Source organism: Muscardinus avellanarius, assembly GCF_963383645.1.
Source record: "Muscardinus avellanarius genome assembly, chromosome: 7".
Lineage (NCBI taxonomy): Eukaryota > Metazoa > Chordata > Mammalia > Rodentia > Gliridae > Muscardinus > Muscardinus avellanarius.
The window spans coordinates 11,843,919-11,865,181 of NC_137793.1; positions in this window are offsets into that span (position 1 = coordinate 11,843,919).

The window sequence follows — 21,263 nt, forward strand, 5'->3', positions numbered from 1 at the left end:
GAAAATATGCTTTTGTTTTCTTCTAAAATAATTTCAATACTTATTCTTTGTTTTACTGCTATTAAGTGATCATCCCATGCCTCAAATCAAAGCTAGAGAGAATTAAATTTTTACTATATGCAACTGTGAATTTTTAAAGTAAATTGTTTCTTTTTTATTCTATTTATAGGTAGGGCATAAACAGTATTTTCATTGTTATTCTTTACAAAAAGAAGATAACTTGAAAAGTCCATTAAAATAACCCAGAACAGTGAGTGTTTTGTTTTCTACAATAATTTTGAATATTTTCTTTTAGCTTTATTGTTACTAGTTAAGTGGTTATCTAAGTGCTCAAATGGAAACGTGATCGAATTGTAATTATAAATCTCAGGGTAGTGTGTTACAGATAACACACAAGTGGGAGTCTTATTAGTAAATTGATTCCATTTTATTCAATTTATACCTAAAGCATATTATTTTTGATGTTGCTGTTTAACAAGTCTCTTCTATCGATCCAGAAAAGTAGCAACAATTTTGTCTCTTAAAGTGCTTTCCAATTTCTCTTCTTAGTTTTTCTGCAGTAGTTATTTGATTACACAATTGCTTAAGTGGCAGCTCAATAGAACTAACATCTTTAGGATAGTGTTTATAAATTTATTTGAAAGATAATTTCATTTCCTTTGATCTCAAGACAATGGGAAGGTAAGAGTTCAATTGTTGGTATTTAACAAGTCCCAAATAAAACAAGCTACAATTGTATAGAGTGTTACATGAGCAGTTACATGTAGAGAGAGATTTTATGAATTTCCTATGATTGGGTGGTCTTGCTGGATCCGAGCAAAGTCATATAATTATTGCTTAATTGTTTCCTTTTTAAACATACAGGCACAGGCAGTAACTTTCTCAACAAGACCTCCAAAGCACAGGAAATTAAAGCAAGAATTAACAAGTTGGATGGCATCAAACTAAAAAGTTTCTTCTCATCAAAGGAAATCACCAAGAACCTAAAGAGAAAGCCTACAGAATGGAAGATCTTTACCAGCCACCACTCAGATAGAGGGCTAATATCCAGAATATACAAAGAGCTCAAAAGAATCTACACTAGCAAAACAAATAACCCAATCAGGAAATGGGCAACTGAACTGAATAGATGTTTCACAAAAGAAAAGATACAAATGGCCAATAGATATATGAAAAGATGTTTAACATCATTAGCCATCAGGGAGACGCAAATCAAAACTATGTTGAGATTCCATCTAACCCCAATCAGAGTGGCAAGCATAAAGAAATCAAATAACAACAAATGCTGGCGAGGATGTGGGGAAAGAGGAACTCTTGTACACTGTTGGTGGGAGTGCAAACTAGTTCAGCCACTATGGAGATCAGTGTGGAGATTCCGTAGAAAACTGGGAATAGATCCACCATATGATCTGGCCATACCACTCCTGGGTATTTGGCCAAAGGGGTTGAAATCAGAGAACTACCGTAACATATGCATATCCATGTTCATAGCACCACAATTTGTAATAGCCAAAATGTGGAACTAACCTAGGTCTCCATCAACAGATGAATGGATTGCAAAATTATGGGAAATACCCACAATGGAATTCTATCCGGCTATAAAGAAGAACAAAATCATGCCATTCACAAGAAGATGGAAAGACCTAGAGAATATTATGTTAAGTGAGATCAGCCAAGCACAGAAAGAGAAGGGACATAGGATTTCTCTAATATGCCCAACCAAGGGAGCATTGAGGATACCAGAGGGACCCCAGACAATGGAGGGGAAACTCAGGAAAGCTAGAATTGAAGGCTAAGAGAGGAAGGAGGCTGAGATTGATTAATGGAGGAGCTACAACCAAATATGTGTAAAAGTATGAATATAGCATGGTCGACCTGGACACTCATTGTTGGGAGGGGGAAGGGGAGCGGGGTGTGAGGGGAGAGGGCACCAAGCACAGTCTAAATATACACCATTTTCAATATGTTCCACATAAAAAGAAAAATTTTAAAAATAAATAAAAGGAAAAAAGCATGAAATTTTCAAGCACTGGATTTAGTTACATTTGAGCAACCTTAATTCACTTACCAGGCATTTTTTCTCAGATAAAAATAATAATATGTGGTATTTTTTTTCAATTAGCAGTAGATCCACAGGGTTGTTTTATAAATCACCAACTTAAAATAGACATGTATGTATGTACATATGTTGGTGCTGAGGAGCTACACCTCTCAGCTTTGCCCCTAGTGCTTCCTCCCTCTCTCTCTCTCTCTCTCTCTCTCTCTCTCTCTCTCTCTCTCTTTATATAATAATATATATGTATATATATATATAAACACATATATTAATTTGGAAACGGTCACATTAAGTTTCTGAGAGCTTTGCTAAGTTGCTGAGGTTGGCTTCAAACCTGCAATCTCCAGTTTACCAAGTACTGGGATTACAGGCATGTGCCACCGTGTTCAGCTAAAACAGACTCTTAAAAGACAATATTTAGCCAGGCATGGTGGTGCACGCTTGTAATCTCAGCATTTGGGAGGCTGAGACAGGAGGATGCTGGTTCGTGGCCAGCCTCAGCTACTACTTAGTGAGGCCCTATGGAAATCAGTGAGACCCTGTTTCAAAATAAAGAATAAAAAATAGGGCTGGTTGTGATGCTCAGAGGTAGAGTGCCCCTGGGATTCATCCCTATTATCACAAAAAAGACAACATTTATTTATTGAGTACTTACTATGTGCCAAACACTGGCCCTGTGAGATAAATGGGATCATTATTCAATTTTACTGATATGAGAATAACAGAGGCAAAAACAGATGAAGCAGTTGGCCCAAAGGAACACACCCAGGAAACAGAGGACCTATGACTTGTACCCATAAATGGTTCTTAGTTAGTTCTTTTCTATTTTCCAGTCTTAAAAAAGTAATTTCACGCTGGGCATGGTGGTGCACACTTGTAATCCCTGCGCTTGGGAGGCTGAGACAGGAGGATCACGCAGGTTCGAAGCCAGCCTCGGCTGCTTAGTGAGGCTCTCAGCAACTTAGTGAGACCCTGTTTCCAAATAAAATATTAAAAAAAAGGTCTGAGAGTATAGCCCGGAGGTAGAAAGCCTCTGGCTTCCACCCCAACTACCACCAAAAAAAAAAAAAGTAATTTCAAACATATACATTTGTCTTGGTTTTATGTCCATCCTGTAGAAATCCAGAGGATGGCTTGCCCATCTACGTCATCTTGCAAGTCCTTTTCCAGTGCTCTCACAAACTCAATCTAGTCAATAATTCGAAGACAGATCAATGTCTGATTTGTCGATATCTGAAAAATGACCATGATGATGGCAGGAGCTATAGAGGGTTCACACGACAAAAATCCCCACATGTTGATTCCAAGAATTCTGTTCTGATTCCCTCCCTGCACAATTCTAAGTACACATCCCACCAGGGCAAAAGAATTGCTGCAGATACAGACCTCTGATTGGGGGTGCCGTGGGGCAGAGTGTAGAAGGAATCTGTTGTTAAAATAAACAGGGAATGGGGGGTGTAACTCAGTTGTATGGAACCTGCCCAGCATGCATGAAACCCTGGGTTCCATCCCTAGTGCTGGAAACACACACACACACACACACACACACACACACACACACACACACTGACTAACAACATCTACAAAACAAGAACAGTGATACATCTGTGGCTGTAAATTGATGCCCTTTTTATTTTTATTTTTATTTTTTGGTGCTACTGGGGATGGAGATGGAACCCTTCTACCTCTGGGCTTCACTCCCAGACCTATTTTTATACTTTTATTTGGAAACAGGGTCTCTTAAGCCAGCGTGGCTGGCTTTGAACCAGTGCAATCCTCCTATCAAATGGGGATTACAAGCGTGTGCCACCACGCCCGGCTCCTCCTCCTCCTCCTCCTCCTCCTCCTCCTCCTCCTTCTCCTTCTCCTTCTTCTTTTTTTTGCAGAACTGGGGATGGGACTCGGGCATTCTACCTCCGAGCTATGCCCCCGGCCCTATTTTTTTCTTTATTTTAAAATAGGGTCTCACTGAGTTGCAAAGGGCCTCACTAAGTAGCTGAGGCTGGCTGCGAACCCAGATCCTCTTGTCTCAGCCTCCCAAATGCTGGGATGACAAGCGTGCCCACCACGCCCAGCTAAACTGATGTCTTAGGGTTCATTTTCCAGCTGTGTGGATGAAGCAGAGCTGAATTAAATCAACATTGGAAGCAGAGCACCAGGCAACCAATTTGGGTTTTAAAGAGATTGTGTGCCAGCAGTGTTCGCAAACCACAACAAAACACAGAATATAGTTTACCCATTGTTTTGCTTTGGGGACAAAAGTGTGTGTGTGTGTGTGTGTGTGTGTGTGTGTGTGTGTGTGTGTGTTACTGAGGGATTGAACCGAGAGCTTCATGCATGCTAGGCAAGTGCTCTACTGCAGAGCTACACTCCCAGTCCTGTGGGATTTTAATTTGATACCCATAAGGTTATTTTAAGAATGAAATGAAATATTGCACCTACAATATTAGCTGCTAATATTAATCAGAAATACTATTATGGGAAAGTCATGAGGAGAAAAAACCAGTTATAACCTAATTCACCATGTCAAAAAGAGAATAACTGTGACTCATGCCAAAATTTAGATTAGTATAATGTAATCAAACTTGGAGGGAGCGATTCTAAGAAAAACTTGATGTAAATATCACTGTTAATTTGAAATATGAAACTCTTCAAGATATAAGAACCATGGCTAATTTGGAACTGTTTGATACTTCACACACATTTGTGTACATATCATACACTTTATATATATCATATGCTTTATATATATATTAGAAATATTGATGCAAACAGGAGGTAGAATTTAAAATTAACATAAATCCAATGCTGAAATATAGATGGAGAAGGCAAAAATGAGTGATTTTTTTTCATGGATAAAATGTAACGATCATTGAGGAACAGAGTTGGTAAATAATTAGTGAGTTAGCTAGAATATTAAGGAGAGAAAAAGGGTGTAATATTGAAACCTATGAGGAAGAGAGTTAAGAGTTATCTGTCAGGGTCGAAGAAATTTAAGGAGTGGCAATTTCACTTCCACAGAGGCTCTCATTCTTGACAACCCTTTCCAGGAAATAGAGGCAAAGTCAGTTAGAAACTGATCCCCTTGATGGAACTGATTGGTTCAACGATGAACATGTGTAATCAGACAGGAGGATCGCACAGGTTCGAAGCCAGCCTCAGCTACTTAGTGAGGCTCTCAGCAACTTAGTGAGACCCTGTTTCCAAATAAAGTATAAAATAGGTCTGGGAGTGTAGCCCGGAGGTAGAAAGCCTCTGGGTTCCACCCCCAGTACCACACACACACACACACACACACACACACACACACACACAACAAACAAACCCCAAAGGTGAACATGTGACCTAAGTTAGTCCAATAAGATTTGGGGATCTGGAGCTGAGCAGCATAGAGGATGGGACTCCAAGTCACAGTGATGGCAGTAGCCTAGGAATAAAGTCTGTAGATTTATTGTTGAGGATCTTCAACTTGCCCGCATTCCTGATTCAACAATATTCAGGTAAATATCGGGCTCTTCTAGAACCCTTGCCATACCCCATTACCCCCACTTCATTGATTCATGGTAGCTTGATTAAGGTTCTGCTATTTGTTAATTAATTAATTAATTAATTAATTATAGTGGGAATTGAACCCGGGGACATTCTACCTCCAAGCTACACCCCTAGTCCTTTTAATTCTTTGTTTGGAAGCAGAGTCTTGCTTGGTTGTTGAAAGTCTTGCTATGTTGCTGAGGGTGTTCTCGACCTGTGATCCTCCCGTCTCAGCCTCCCAAGTACCGGGATTACAGGCCACCATACCTGACTCAGCTTCTGCTATTTAAAACCAGACATAGCCAGGCGTGGTGACGCACGCTTGTAATCCCCGTGCTTGGGAGGCAGAGACAGGAGGATTGCGCAGGTTCGAAGCCAGCCTTGCTGGCTTAAGAGACCCTGTTTCCAAATAAAAATATAAAAATAGGTCTGGGAGTGTAGCCCGGAGGTAGAAGGGTTTCCAGGAACCCTAGTACCACCAACAAAACAAAACAAAACACCCCAGACATAATATATCGAAACAACTCACTTGAGAGTCCTGGCATCCTGGTTCTGCTCTGAAGAGCGCTGTGTTGTGGAAGCTCCTTCCTTTCTGGCTCCCTGGTCATCTTGGAAGCTACTCTTGGTTGGGGGCCACTTTGTACCTAAAGCAAGAAGATAGTGGCCACAAAGAAGATGAAAAAATCACTGCAGTCAATGAATTCCAGGCTCCAACTGGTTATGAAAAGTGGAAACTAGGTGTGAGGGTACAAAGAGACTCTGAAGATGATTCTAGAGGGCAGAGAAGCTGCATCCTTGCCAACAAGTGCCCAGCTTGAGGAATTCCAAAATGGGTTCCTGTGACTTGGCCAAGTATGGTGTCCATCACTGCATGCAGGAATGTTGAATCAGGAGCTGGCTGTGGTGGTGAATGCCGGTAATCCTAGTATTTGGGAGGCAGAGACAGAAGGATTGCAGGGTTGTGGCCAGCCTCAGACAGTAAGTGAAGCTCTCCATAACTTAGTGAGATTTTCCTTCCTTCCTTCTCTCCCTCCTTCCCTTCCTTCCTCTCTTTCTTTCCCCACCTTTCTCTCTCTTGCTCTTTTTGTTACTGGAGATTGAACCCAGGGGCATTCTACCTCTGAGCTACACCTCAACCCTTTTTATTTTTAATTTTTAAACAAGACCTCACTAAGTTGTGATCCTCTCATCTCAGCCTTCCAGGTATTTGTATTAAAAGCATATGCCACCACACCGGGCGTGGTGGTGCACGCTTGTAATCCCCGCGCTTGGGAGGCGGTGACAGGAGGATCTCGCAGGTTTGAAGTTAGCCTCTCTGGCTTAAGAGACCCTTAAGCCAAATAAAAATAATGGAAATAAAAATAAATAAAATAATAAATAAATAAATATAAATAAATAAAATTAAAATAATAAAATAAATATAATAAATATTTATATTTATATAATAAATATATTTATATAATAGATATAATAAATAAAAATAATGGAAAATAGGTCTGGGAGTGTAGCCCGAAGGTAGAAGGGTTTCCAGGAACCCCAGTACAACCAAAAAAAAAAAAAAAAAAGCCACCATGCCCTGTGGCAGAGTGCTAGACTAGCATGCCTAAGACCCTGGGTTCCATCCCCAGTACACTGAAACAAAAACAAAACCCAAAAAACTTGGGGGATATAGCTCAGCGGCAAAGTGTCTGTCTTGCATGCACACTGTCATGAGTTGGATTCCTAGTTCCAAAAAGACTCTTTTTCAAAATAAAAAATAAAGTAGGGGTGTAGCTCGGATGTAGAATACCTCTGGGTTCAATCTCCAGTACCCTCTCCTCCCACACACACAAATAAGGCACAGCATGCTGAAAATATCAGGGTAGGCACACAGCTGTCACAGACCTAGGTTCTTCAAATATTACTGAGTGTATGCCAGAACAGACCGGTTCTGCAAAATTTTTAATAAAACTTGTCACAGCTTGATTTTTTTAAAAAAATCACTTAGGGTAACATTAATATATGATATGATCAAGAAAATATTTACCAGTTTGATGTTAACAATAAAATTCTAAATATTAAATATAAATTCTATATGAAATTTATTTCAGTATAAATAATGAAGCTCTGGAAATTCCAAGGCAGAGAGGTACAGGCATCAGATAAGTAAAAATAGCTATCAATCAAAAGAAAGAAAATGATCTTCGCATTTGGCTTCATGAACAATGTGCTACAAGATGCTAATATTTCCGATTTTACAAGCAGAAAATTACTGAAAATTATGTTAAAAATCTAGCTCAGGACCATAGGGTATTATTTGAGAACTAGTAAGTTAAACCATAGATGCTCTGAAATATGAAATTTAGGTTTTACCTTTTTGTTATTCAATAAGTTCATTTTTTAATAACCTGAGGTGTTTGGGCTAGAGAAAATTGGTTTCCTTAAGGCTGGAAAGATAACTTTAGGCAAGACTGCTTCTAGAACTCTGTCTAATGCTCTTTGGAAATACATACATTGCTAAAGAAGCATCACCTACAGGTTGGAAGTAAATAAATAAAACAGCGGTAGCCTATTCATTACCAGTAGCTTACTGGTAATCAGACGCTTTATCCTTTTGTATGTGTTTACACTCTGTCTGGACATCTCATTCATATTTCTTGAGGCATGGGAGATATTAATTTACCCATTTGTGAGTCACTGTGGATCCAAAAGCAAGTAAATGAAATTGCCCTCATAATGAGAAATGCCAGGACATAATGACAATTGGGTGATCTTGTTTAAGACTTCAAATTGGATGTTGATTAGGCAGCAATATATTATGCCAAAAATTTCGTCTCGGGAATAGTTTCATTAGTCTGAAATTTGTGGGTAGGAACAGTATGATTAAGGAGATACTATTTCCTCTGCACATGATTTTGAACATAAACTAGAAACTCAAGATTTACTGTTCCTACTAATGTTGTACATGGGAAACTGCCTAGGAGGATCTCAATGTGTGCGTGAGGGGGAGGGAACTACAGGGAAGTTTATACTTTTCTTAATATTTTTCCTATAAAATGATGGAGAAAATACATGAATATAGATCTGCTACCCTGTAATCATTATTAACTTTGCAATTTTCATTCCATTTAACAACAACAAAACAACCACAAAGTCTAATAAACTAACCTAGATAATGAGAAATAGAATCATTTTTGTAATGAGCATATTATTATTATTATTATTATTATTATTATTATTATTATTATTGTGGTGGTTGTGGTGCTGAGGATTAACCCAGGGACTTTCTATCTCCAGGCAACAACCCTAGATCAATTTTATTTTTTATTTGGAAACAGAGTCTCACTAAGTTGCTAAGGCTGGCTTTGAATCTGTCTCAGAATCCCAAGTACTAGGATTACTGGCATGCACCACTGTGCCCAGATCATATTATTTTTGTAATTGGGGAAATGCATTTTATTCGAATAAGTACAATCGAATTATGATGTTTTACCTTCCTGTTGGTAATTTTTGGGCCCTATATTAAGTTAAGCCTGCTGAATCATATGCACATGCTTTGTTTTCAAAATGTAAACAAAAACCATTTTTCCCTAATTATATTAAAAAAAAAATACAGGAACTTCCATTTCTGGGACAAGAGGAAATAATTGTATTTCTCCCTATTCTTGCTAAATGTAGCTGAAAACCCTATACACCACACACACACAGATTATAGATATTATACACACATGTTTGCACAGATATTTGCATGTGAGAGAGACTATACACATGACATATATGAGACTATGAAAGGTAGACACAAAGCAGACTGGCTACTGACCACCGAAGACATGGCAGTGAGTTCCCAAGGCTGCCTTCCTTCCTTCCTTCTTTTCTACTTTCATTGGTGCATCGTAATCTCATGTCATTGGTGAGCTTCTCCCTGACTTCCTCCCCACTCCCTCCCCTTCTCTAAACATGATAGTGAGATTGCCATTAGTAATTTCACATACGTACATAACTTGAGTGGAAGTGTTTTAATTGATCCTACCTCCCCCTCAACACTCTCCTCCCTTAGACTCTTTCATCGCACCATGGGAGTTTCTTCTTCATTACAAAACCCCTTGTATCCTGATATCCCTAGCTTCCACACAAGAGCCATAACATACGACCCTTCATTTTCTGTGACTGGCTAATCTCACTTAAATGTTCTCCAGGTCCATCGATTTTCCTGAAAATGACATAATTTTGTTCATCTTTATTGCTGAGTAGCATTCCATTGAGGGTATATTTCATAATTTCATAATCCATTTATCTGTTGATGGACCTCTAGATACTTTTATTTGGCTATTGTGAATTGTGCTGATATAATTGGTATGCATGTGTTACTATAATATTCTGATTTCAATCATTTTTGAAAGATACTCAGGAATTGTATATCTAGTATTCCCTGTTTTCTAAGAAATCTCTACGTTGATCTCCATAGTGTCTGCACTAATTTGCATTCCCACCAATAGTGTATGAGTTCCTATTTCCTGACATCCTCACCAGCAAATATTATATTTTTTTATGATTGCCATTCTAATTGGGGTTAGATGAAATCTCAGTGTAGTTTTGATTTACATCTCCCCTAATTGCTAATGATGTTGAACTTTTCATATATTTATTGGCCATTTATATTTCTTCTTTTGTGAAGTATCTATTTAGTTTAATTTTCCATTTCTTGATTTTTTTTAGTGTAAATCTCTAGGTTTTTTGTATATCCTGGGTATTAGTTCTCTATCATAAGAGTACTGGCAAAGAACAGAAACTTCTAAGTTTACTATCATCTCATTTATTAAACCTTGTTTTAATTTCCTGAGCTATGGGGGGTCTTATTGAGGACGTTTCTACCAGTGTCTATACATTAGGATGTCGAACCTATGCCCTCCTCTAGTGATTTCAAAGTCTCTGGTCTAAGTTCCAGGTCTTTGATCCATTTTGACTTAACTCTTCTGCAGGGTGAGAAGTTGGGGGTTAATTCCATTTTCCTATAAATGAATAACCAGTTTTCTCAACACCTTTTGTTAAAAAAGGCTTTTTTCCAGTGCATAATGTTTTTGGCACCATTGTTCAAAAAAAAAAGCAACTGGCTATAAGTGTGTGGGATTGTTTCTGCATCTTCTATTCTGTTGGTTTATGTGTCTGTTTTTGTGCTAATATCATCCCATTTTCATTAGTATAGCTCTGTGGCAAAATATGAAGTCAAGCATTATGATGCGTCATGCATGATTCTTATTGCAGAGAATTGTTTTTGCTATTCTGGGTCTTTTATTTTTTAATGCAAATTTTAGGGCTGCTTTTCCTAGCTCTGTGAAGAATGACATTGGTATTTTAATAGGAATTGCATTGAATCTGTGGAGCACTTTTGGTAGAATGGCAAGTTTGATATTTGTTCCGTGTATCCAAGAGCATGGAAGATCTTTCCATCTTCTAAAATCTTCAATTTCTTTCTTCAGAGATGAAAATTTTATGCTGTCTTTTATCTCACTGGTTAAATTTATACCTAGGTATTTTACTGTTTTTGAGGTTATTGTGAATGGAATTGTTTTCTGGATTTCTTTAGTGAATTCATGGCTGGTATATAGAAAAGCTACTGATTTTTTAGATTTTGTATCTCACAACTTGGCTGAATTTGTTAATCAGCACTAGAAGTGTTTTGGTTAAGTTTTGGGGTTTTCTAAGTATAGGAGCATATTATCTGCAAATGGAACTAATTTAAGTTCTTTTCCTATTTATAATCTTTTGATTTCCTTATCACTCTGCCTAGAGTTTCAAGTACTATATTGAAAATGAGTGGTGACAGTGGGCATCTTTGTCTTGTTCCTGATTTTAAAGGGGATTCTTACAGTTCCCCCTCCCTTCAATATGATGTTGACTTTGGGTTTGTTGTCTATTGTCTTGTAGTGATTTTAACATGAGTGGGTGTTGGATCTTGTCAAACACTTTTTTAGTATCTATTGAGATGATCATGTGATTTTTGTCCTTAGTTCTCTTTATGTGGTGAATGACATATATTGACTTGTATTCCTGGAATGAAATCAACTATAATGTACAATTTTCTTGATATGGTTTTGAATGTCTGTTGCTGGTATTTTGTTTAGAATTTTTATATCTATGTTAATCAAATATATTGGTCTATAATTTTTGAGTATCTTTATTGGTTTTGATATTAAGATGATACTCATTTCATAAAAGAGTTTGAAAAAATTCCATCTCTTTCCATTTGATGGAGTAATTTGTGAAGGATTTGGTTTAGCACTTCTGTACAGGTTTTGTAGAATTTAGCTGGGAATCCATCTGGACCTGGACTTTTCTTTGATAGAATGCTTTTTATTGCTGTTTCTATTTCTTTGCTTGCTATTGGTTGGCTTATAATTTTTTCTATCCTCTTGGTTCAGTTTAGGTATGCTGTATGTGTCTAGCAATCTGTCAGTTTCTTCTGTGTTTTCTAGTTTATTGGCATATAAATTTTCAAAATAATTCCTGAGTATCCTCTGGATTCCAAGGCTTCCCCTTTGCTTCACTTATCTCTGGGTGCTGGAAATACAGGCAATCTGGAAAAGCCACTGTTCAGGCAAAGAAGCCTCCCTCACAAAAACCACGCCCTCTGTAGACAAAGGACCAAGAAATCCTCATTAAGACAGAAATGATTTAGTTAACCTTGGCAGAAAAGTTAACATTGGAAGCCCAAGCCTGCTGTCCTTAGAAAGTTCTGTTTGCAAGTTGGGACCTTGCCTGGCATTGGGGAACTTCTTATTGTTCCTGAATGAACATGAAACTTTCTCTAAATGATGAGTGGCTTAGTGTGCCATGTACACCTGTGTTCCTTCTGGGAGTCGGAAATTTTGGTACTTAAGATTTATAAATGGTAATTTTTAGAAAATGTCTAGGCAGAGGGTACATACACGACCCCTCCTGATGAAAACTGTTGGCACTGAGTCTCTGGAAGACAGTTTCTGGTAGACACAGGTGTAGCTGCTGTCACACTTCACTGTTAGAAAAAGTGCATCCTAGCCAGCCCTGGTGGCACACGTTTGTAATCCCAGAATTTGGGAGGCTGAGACAGGAGGATCGCAGTTTGCAGATAGCCTTGGCTACTACTCAGTGAGGCCCTGTACAACTCAGTGAAAGCCTGTTTCAAAATAAAGTACAAAAAATAAGGCTGGGGTGTACCTCAGAGGTAGAATGCCCTTAAGTTCCATCCCTGGTACCACGAAAAGAAAGAAAGAAAGAAAGAAAGAAAGAAAGAAAGAAAGAAAGAAAGAAAGAAAGAAAGAAAGAAAGAGTGCATCCTCTCTGATTCCACTGGGAGAACCTTTAGAATCTTGTGCCTGGTTTTCTCTGAACTTCATTTTGTGAGGCTTTTCTCTTTGATAATTTTGTTTGTAATTTTTTGCTATAATGATTCCTATCTTTGACTAAACTCTATGCTGAGCTCTGTGAGTCCTCCTAGGGAAGCGCTGACCCTGGGGGAGTTCTTAAAGATCTCAACACATTGCTATACTCCAACCAGGTGTCCCAAGAAAAGCAATGGCCCCAACCCCACCCCTGTCAGTAGCAGGTGAGTGGGACGTCCAATCCTTCATCTCTACCAGCCTTTGGGTGCCCAAACTCTGCTGTTGGGATGTCAGAGAAGGCCACGTGGGAAGCCAGAAGTTTACCATCTTCTAGTGCTGTCTCCCCTTAGCTTCCAAACTGTCCATTGAGGCCATGGGAGGAGGAGTATTGAAGCTCCCTTTTCCCTCCAAACTAAAGAGGTATGAGTGGAGCCAATCAGATAGCATGAACCCCACCCTCGCCGTCAGTGATGGGGCTCTCTCTCTCCCTCCCTCCTCCAAGCCTGGGTTGTCAAGGAAGCAGTTAGAAGGCGGCACTTACCTTCTCCTATCTACTCGGTCAGGGAAGCCCTGCTAACATGGAGGACTTAAAAAAGATCCAGAGCCTCCAAAAAATACAGGACACATAAGAAAGTAGGGATCACACTAGCAATCTGGAAAATCTCACCCTGAATTAAAAGAGATAATAAACAGATGCCAACACTGAGATAAAACAGATACTGGAATGATCTGCCCAGCATTTTAAAGCAGCCATTATAAAGATTCTTCAAGGAGCAAGTATGAACATACTTGAAATAGGAACAACAAAAAGCCCTCTGCAAAGAAATACAACATATAAGGAAAAAATTAATGGTGATTTTTAGAAGTGAGAAATAAAATATTCAAAACTGAAAAAAATAGATGAGAATCAGCCTAAAGATAGCACCATAAAGTTATATAATCAAAGTGAAAGAAAGAAAATAAACTGAAAGAAGAGTGATCAGGAGCTCAGGGGCCAAGAGGACATTCCAAGATACTTGACATTTGTGTCATCAAAACCCTGGAAGGGGAAGAGAAAGGGGTAGAAATAAAAAAGTATTTAAAGAAATAATGTCTGAAAATGTCCCCAATTTGGTAAAATATGTAAGCCTATAGGTTAAAGAAGCTGAGTCAGTTCCAGTCAGGAAAAACACTAACAAATCTCCACCAAGATGTATCACAGCCGGGTATTGGGGCCACACCTGTAATCCCAAGAACATGGCAGACAGTAGACACAGGAGGATCACAGGTTTGAAACCAGTGCGTAGTAACTTAGTGAGACCCTATTTCAAAAATAAATGAATAGCCAGGTGTGGTGGCGCAAGCTTGTAATCCCTGCACTTGAGAGGCTGAGATAGGAGGATCGTGCAGGTTCGAAGCCAGCCTCTGCTGGCTTAAAAGACCCTGTTTCCAAATAAAAAAATAGGTCTGCGAGTGTAGCCCGAAGGTAGAAGGCCCCTGGTTCCATCCCCAGTACCACCAAAAAAAAAAAAAAAAAAAAAAAAAAAAAAAAAAAAAAGAATAAACAAATAAGGACCAGGGTGCAGCTCAGTGGCAGAGTGCCCCTGGGTTCAATCCCCAGTACTATTCCCCACAACACATCATAGTTGAATTTCTGAAAACCAGTGACCATGGGGGGGAAAAAAAATCCCGGAGGCAGTAAGACAAACAGTAGCTTATGAACATGGAGCCAATAGTCAAATGACAGGGACTTCATATCCTAAAACCATGGCCAGAAAGTAGTACATTTTTCAGGTGCCAAAAGAAAAGATCTGCCAGCCCAGAATTTTGTATCCAGTGAAATATTCTTCAAGTATAAAGGGGAAATTAAGACATTCTCAAGTGAGAGGAGACAAAGCTTTTGTTGCTAAGCTGCCCTAAGAGAATGGCTAATCAAAGTCCTCTAAACAGAAAGAAGACAAAATGAATTTGCAGACATCAGGAAGAAAAATGAGAATAATAAAAATAAAAGTAGATACATTAAATTTACCTCTTGTTGAATTTCCTAACTTGTGTTTAATGATAGAAGCAAAAATTCTAACATTGCTTCATGTGATTATCAATATATTTGGGGAAAATTTTAAGAGAGTTATACACCTAGAAGAATAATGATATTGAACAGAGGTAAGAGCTTTACACTTTACTTGAACTAGTAAAATGTCATCACCAATAAATATACCGTGATAAATTATGTGCATTTAATCAACTACCTAAAAAATTAAAGATCTGTTTAAAAAGTACACAAAGATATATACTCAACACACTACAAATAAAAATGGAATTCTAAAATAATATACAAATAATCAACAGAAATGAAAATGAAAACAAAAATAAAAACAAGACAAAATAAAAAGGTGGCTGGCTGGAGCAAGGATGTAAACTGGAAGGTCTAGGCTTTGAGAAGGGTGGGAGTTTTAAGCAGTGGCTTCACGAAGCAAGCGGCAGAGAGAAGGGTAGTAACTCGCCAGGCTTAGCTAAGAGCCTGCTGGGACCGATTCTAACAACGTTTAGCTCCTTGATTGCAGCTATAATAAGGCAAGGGAGTAAACATTACAAGAGAGAACTAAAGTGCTATGGTGCACTAAACTTAAAAAACAAAAATAAAGATTGCCTCCCAACTGGGAGGAAGAGGAAAGCTTTATGGGGGAAAGTAGAGCTGAGCTGGGCTAGAGAAGGCAGTTGCTGGAGGGGAAAATGGCCTTTGTGAGAAAAGGAAATAAACAGGCCTGGGGGAGGTGGAGGCAAAACCACAGAAGTGGATTTCTGGCCCAGGAGCAGGAATGTTCTTTTGTATTCCAAAACAGTCATAGTGATACCTGCAGTTTATCATCTGATTTTGTGAAATTGGCTTTCTGTTGACTTTAATCTCTTAGATCTGACAACCTACCTAAAAATGCCTCCCAGGCATCTTCAGTTGCTACAAAAACATTAGGGACACACAAGTATATTATTCTCTGGGAGTTATAAGGAGCAACAGAATATAAGCTTAATTTTTCCCTTCTTAAATATTTCAATTTACCCCATATGTTTTCTTAATATTAATATATATATATATATATATATATATATATATTTTTTTTTTTTTTTTGGTGGTGGTACTGGGGTTCCTGGAAACCCTTCTACCTCCGGGCTACACTCCCAGACCTATTTACATATTTTTTAAATTTGGAAACAGGGTCTCTTAAACAATCTTCCTGTCTCCGCCTCCCAAGCGCGGGGATTACAAGCCTGCGCCACCACATCCAGCTCTTAACATTATTTTTATCTCATTATTATTTGGCTAAAATAGATTTAAAAGAAGCGAGATACCTGCAAAACATAAAACTTGAAATCATCTTTTCAGATGGACTATTTGTCAAAAAGTATTCTGCAATACTAATTGAGAAACACTGTTTAGCACTTAATTATTAATCAAAACATTAATTTTTTTTTTTTTTGGTGGTACTGGGGTTCCTGGAAGCCCTTCTACCTCCGGGCTACACTCCCAGACCTATTTTATATTTTTGAAACAGGGTCTCTTACGCCAGCGCGGCTGGCTTCGAACCTGCACAATCCTCCTGTCTCCGCCTCCCAAGCGCGGGGATTACAAGCGTGCGCCACCACGCCCGGCCCAATCAAAACATTAATTTAATAATAAAGAATTAAACTATGCCCCATTAAATTATTCACACTCTGGTAATACCTAACTTATCAGACTCCTTGTAACATGGCTTTTCTACCATTAAAACAAGAACCTCCCTATGAACAGTGAAGCTTAAAAGTGTTTTGACCACGGTGACGAAGAAAAACATCTCCAATCAGAGCAGTGAAAACATTAAGTGGCTATGCAGCTAGTTAGCAGGTGAACAAAGCAAGAAAAAGAGATTGGGGTTAAAAGAAATTATGATTACTCATTCTGTAGAACAGTCTCTGGTATTTGGGGCTTAATTACTAATGCATGCTTTTTGTACAAATGCTTTTAATACTCACCAATTCAGTGTTAATCTAATTTACCTCTCTTCCTTTTTTGAAGGCGGATGTTCAAGTTTCTTTTGAGTAGGCAAATATTCATGCATTACTTCTGCAGTAAAAAGTTATCAAAAGGTGGGAGGGAGAATATTAAATACTGTGCGCTGCCTGGGGAGGCTGAGACAGGAGGACCTGTATGTTCATGGACACCCTCAGCAACTGGTGAGACCTTGTTTCAAAATAAAGAATAAAAGGACTGGGGGTGTAGATCAGAGGTAGACTGCCCCAGGGTTCAATTCCCAGCATCACAAATACACAAAAAATACTGTGTGCCTCTTACAGACATGTTAAAGACACAGTCTTTGGCTCCTTGCTTCCTTTCTGTCTGCCAAGAGGGGAAATGTGAACCAGTTACTTCGTTGTCAAGTAGAAGGAAAAACACACATAATTCACAGATTGGTGCACATTGAGGGCAAGTGTGTGTGTCTGCTCTCACATTACTAAGGATTGAATCCAGGCCCATTCGAACGCGGAGTTACGCCACCAGCTGTTTTTAATATTTTTTAAGCAATCTTCCCAGCTTGTATAAGTCTCATTTATATTGCTGAGGCTGGTCTTGAACCTGTGATCCTCCTGTTTTAGCCTCCAATATACTGGATTACAGGGATGTGCAACCATCTCCAGATTAGGGGTCAATACTATTTTCAGGGTAGTTTTGCTTTAAAACCTTTTTTTTTTTTTCAGGGTTTGATGGCCCATGTTTGTAACCCGAGACAGGGGGCTGAGATAGGAGGTTCACAGGTTTGAGGCCAGCTTCAGCAAGTTGTGAAACTCTTATCAACCTAGTGAGACCATGTTTCAAAATAAAAATATAAAACAGGGCTAGGGTGCAGCTTGGAGACTCAATGCTCCTGGATTCAATCCCCAGTAAAACACACATGCACACTGTTTTACAATGCCCCGTATATACTGCTCTAGAGGGCAATTTAAAAATCATTAAAAAATGTTATTTAAAAAAGTTTAAAAGCCAGGTGTCGGTGGTGCATGCTTGTAATCTCTGTACTTGGGAGGCTTGGGGAGTAGGATATGGGTTTGCAGCCAGCCTCAGCTACTTAGTGAGGTCCTCCACAACTTAGTGATACCCTGTTTCAAAATAAGGACTAAAAAATAGGCTTGGGGGTGTAGCTTGGAGGTAGAATGCCCCTGGGTTCAGTTCCCAGTACTATAAGAGTAAAAAGAAATCTTAAAATTTGAATTAACATGTTTATATTATATAGAAAATATATGGTATATAACAAGATGAATAAAATACATTTTGCAAAAGAGGAAATTGGTATGCATTGTGACTTTCCTTTTTGGACCCCAAGGGGGCTGCTTAAAATTCCCATTAAAGCCTGAAATTCTTTTGTCTGAACAACTGGCTTTCCTTGCATTCACACGATGGGCAGGGGGAGATAAAAAATACCATACAATGTCGTAAGGCCGATCGCACCTTTCACACCCAGATGTTCCCTGGGTTCTGAGTGACTCAGGCGCGCCCCTTTTCTTTCCTGAAGCTCCTCCGCCCCCGAGATTAGGTTACACCCTGAGCCCCTCAAACTAGAGCGTTGGCGTCTCCTCCGAGTAGGCAGAGGTCTCAAGTCTCCAGTTCTGAAAGGTCATCTTTTCGGCCTCATTTGGAAGAAGAGAGTCTCGTGAGTCCCAGCCCCGAGTGCCAGGAAGATCTTAGCACCCAGCGCCCCGCGCCCCATCCAGGTCTGACTTTGGTGAAACAATACAAGAGACGTCACAGCTCCTGAGCACCGGGCCCCGCAGAGTTCACCAGAGGCGCATGCGCACAACAGAGATGCCCAGGGGCCACCCAGAGGCCACGCGCGTCTGCACCGCGGACACAGTCTCGAAGACCCTTGGCTTCTTCACCGCCTGGCCGAGATACCCGGCGCCAGCCACCTGGCGATTCGTCCCCGAAGCGAAGCGAGGGAAACGAAGGCAGCGCCCCGACGCGTTTCCGGTTTGAACACGCACTTCCGGTTCACCCGCCGGTTCCGGTCCCGCCCCCACTTCCGCTCGCCTTTGGTTCCGCTGCGGTGGGTTGCTACGTCCGCTGCAGCTGGCCCGCGGGCTCCAGGTGAGGGGATGCGGGAGGCCCTGCGCGCTCCGGCGGGGGCGCTCTCGGGGCCCGGGCCGCGTCGGGGCCGCCCGCACCGCGCGGTCTGCGCTCCGGCCCGCCGCGAGGGCTCGGCGGCCGCGTCTGTCCCGGTCCTGCAGGCCCCTGGCCCGGCCGCCGCCTCCCCCGGCCTTCTCGCCTGGATCCATGGGGCTTGGCTCTCCTCCCCCGAGCCTCCTGGTGAAAGCGGCCCAGCCCTCCTGCCGGCGCCCCGCGCTGCTCGCTGCAGGCTTCGCGGTTGCTGCTGATGCGTCGACCCGGCCAGGGCTGGGCAGGACTTCACCGTTACCTTTACCAGGCTTGTCGAAAAAGCCCCCCACCCTCCCCGACCGGCCCCAGACGGTTACCCCTGCTGCTTTGTTTTGAGATTGTCGTCTTTGCTACTTTTTCGTTGTGCCGTCTTGGGCAAGTTACTTAATCTTTTTTTTTAAGTTTTTTTTTTTTTTGCGGTACTGGGGATAAACCCCAGAGGCATTCTACCTCCGAGCCACACCCCCAGCCCTATTTTTTATTCTTTGTTTTAAAACAGGGTTTCACTGAGCTGCAAAGGGCCTCACTAAGTAGCCGAGGCTGTCCGCGAACCTGTGATTCTCCTGTCTCAGCCTCCCGAATGCCGGGGTTCCAAGTGTGCGTCGCCACGCCCGGCCAATTTTTTTTTTTTAAAGCTTTCTGATTTCTCCCCGTGAGAGCAGTAGGTGCTAGTTCAGGATTGGAAAGATTAAATAACATAATTCCGTTCAATTGTTGGGTATTCTTTTACCGCTACCCTTCATATTGTATCTGTCGCGGGCAGTACATGCGCCTTCAATTCTGTTTCTGTCTAATAAATATTAATTGCTTCATTTCGTGGTTGAGAAGGCTGGGGACCAGAGATAGGAACTGACTAGACAAAGCCAACACAGATGAACGCCAACCTAAGCCGCTGTTCTTTAGGTGTCCCGTACAGGTGGCTTGTTTGGGTTTGATCCCCACCCCCACAACCCCATTCCTTTTTCAACTTTAAAATGTGTAAAACATGAAAAATAGTCTTAAGGACTTAGTCTTAAGAACTTAAAATTTCAATAGTGTTTTGTTATGCTTGGTCCTTGAGGGCATTTGCGAACTTGGAATTCCCACAGGTGTAGGTATTTGATAATATTTATATGTTGCTGATTAAGCACAAAACACCTATGCCGTTTGACACATTCTCTTTTTTAGGGCTGAGAACATTGCAGAGGCTGGGGCATTGGCTGTCCCATTTTAGCACAGGTCAGAGATGGTGGAATGCATCTGTTTAAAACACAAATTGCAAGGTCCCCTCTCTTCACCCCTATGTTTCTATGAGTTTGTAAGTTAGTTCATTGCTGTTGGCTGGTCCAGGGACCACACTTGAGAACCACTGTACCCAAAGAGACATGACTTGTCCAAGGTCCTGGAACTCAGGTGACTTAACTCCAAACTCTGCTTGCTCATCACCCACCATGTGTTATGAGTGCTGGAGGCCTTCTTAGGTCTTATACATAATTATTTTTATTCCCATTTTTACAGAAAAATAATACTTAAACGATTTCAGCCTAACTCAAGAGGCTAAATGTCTTTATTGAAGAGCATAACATTTATTAGAGCAAATTTTAAAATGGGATATGTTGCCTTACATTAACACATTTCTTGACATTTTTAGTGGGACAGATTATATATAAGAGAGTAAGTATAAAAATGAATATAAATGTGAAGGATTTTTTGGAGGTTTTTTTTTTTTTTTTTCCAGTACTGGGGATGGAACCCAGGGGCATCCTACCTCTGAGCTACACCCCAGCCCTACTTTTTTATTATTTATTTTGAAACAGGGTCTCACTGAGTTGTAATGAGCCTCGCTAAGTTGAGGTTGGCCGCCAACCCTGATCCTCCTGTCTCAGCCTCCCAGATGCTGGGATTACAAGTGTGCACTACCACATCCTGCAGTATGAAGCATTTATATGAGCAAATATAGCTATGAATTATGCTCATATTTTTGTGACTTCAGGTAAATATGAATTTATGCTGCTCTCATTAATAGCCATATTAATAGAAAACCCTTTGATTTCAAATTATTTGTGCACGTTGAAATTCAAAATTGGCCTCTTTTCTTGCATTTGGTCATAATAATTGCATGAATAGTTCAATCCAGTGTTTCCTCAAATGAGTGGAAGCATTTGGAAATACCAGGATTTTGAGATTAGAAAGCCCA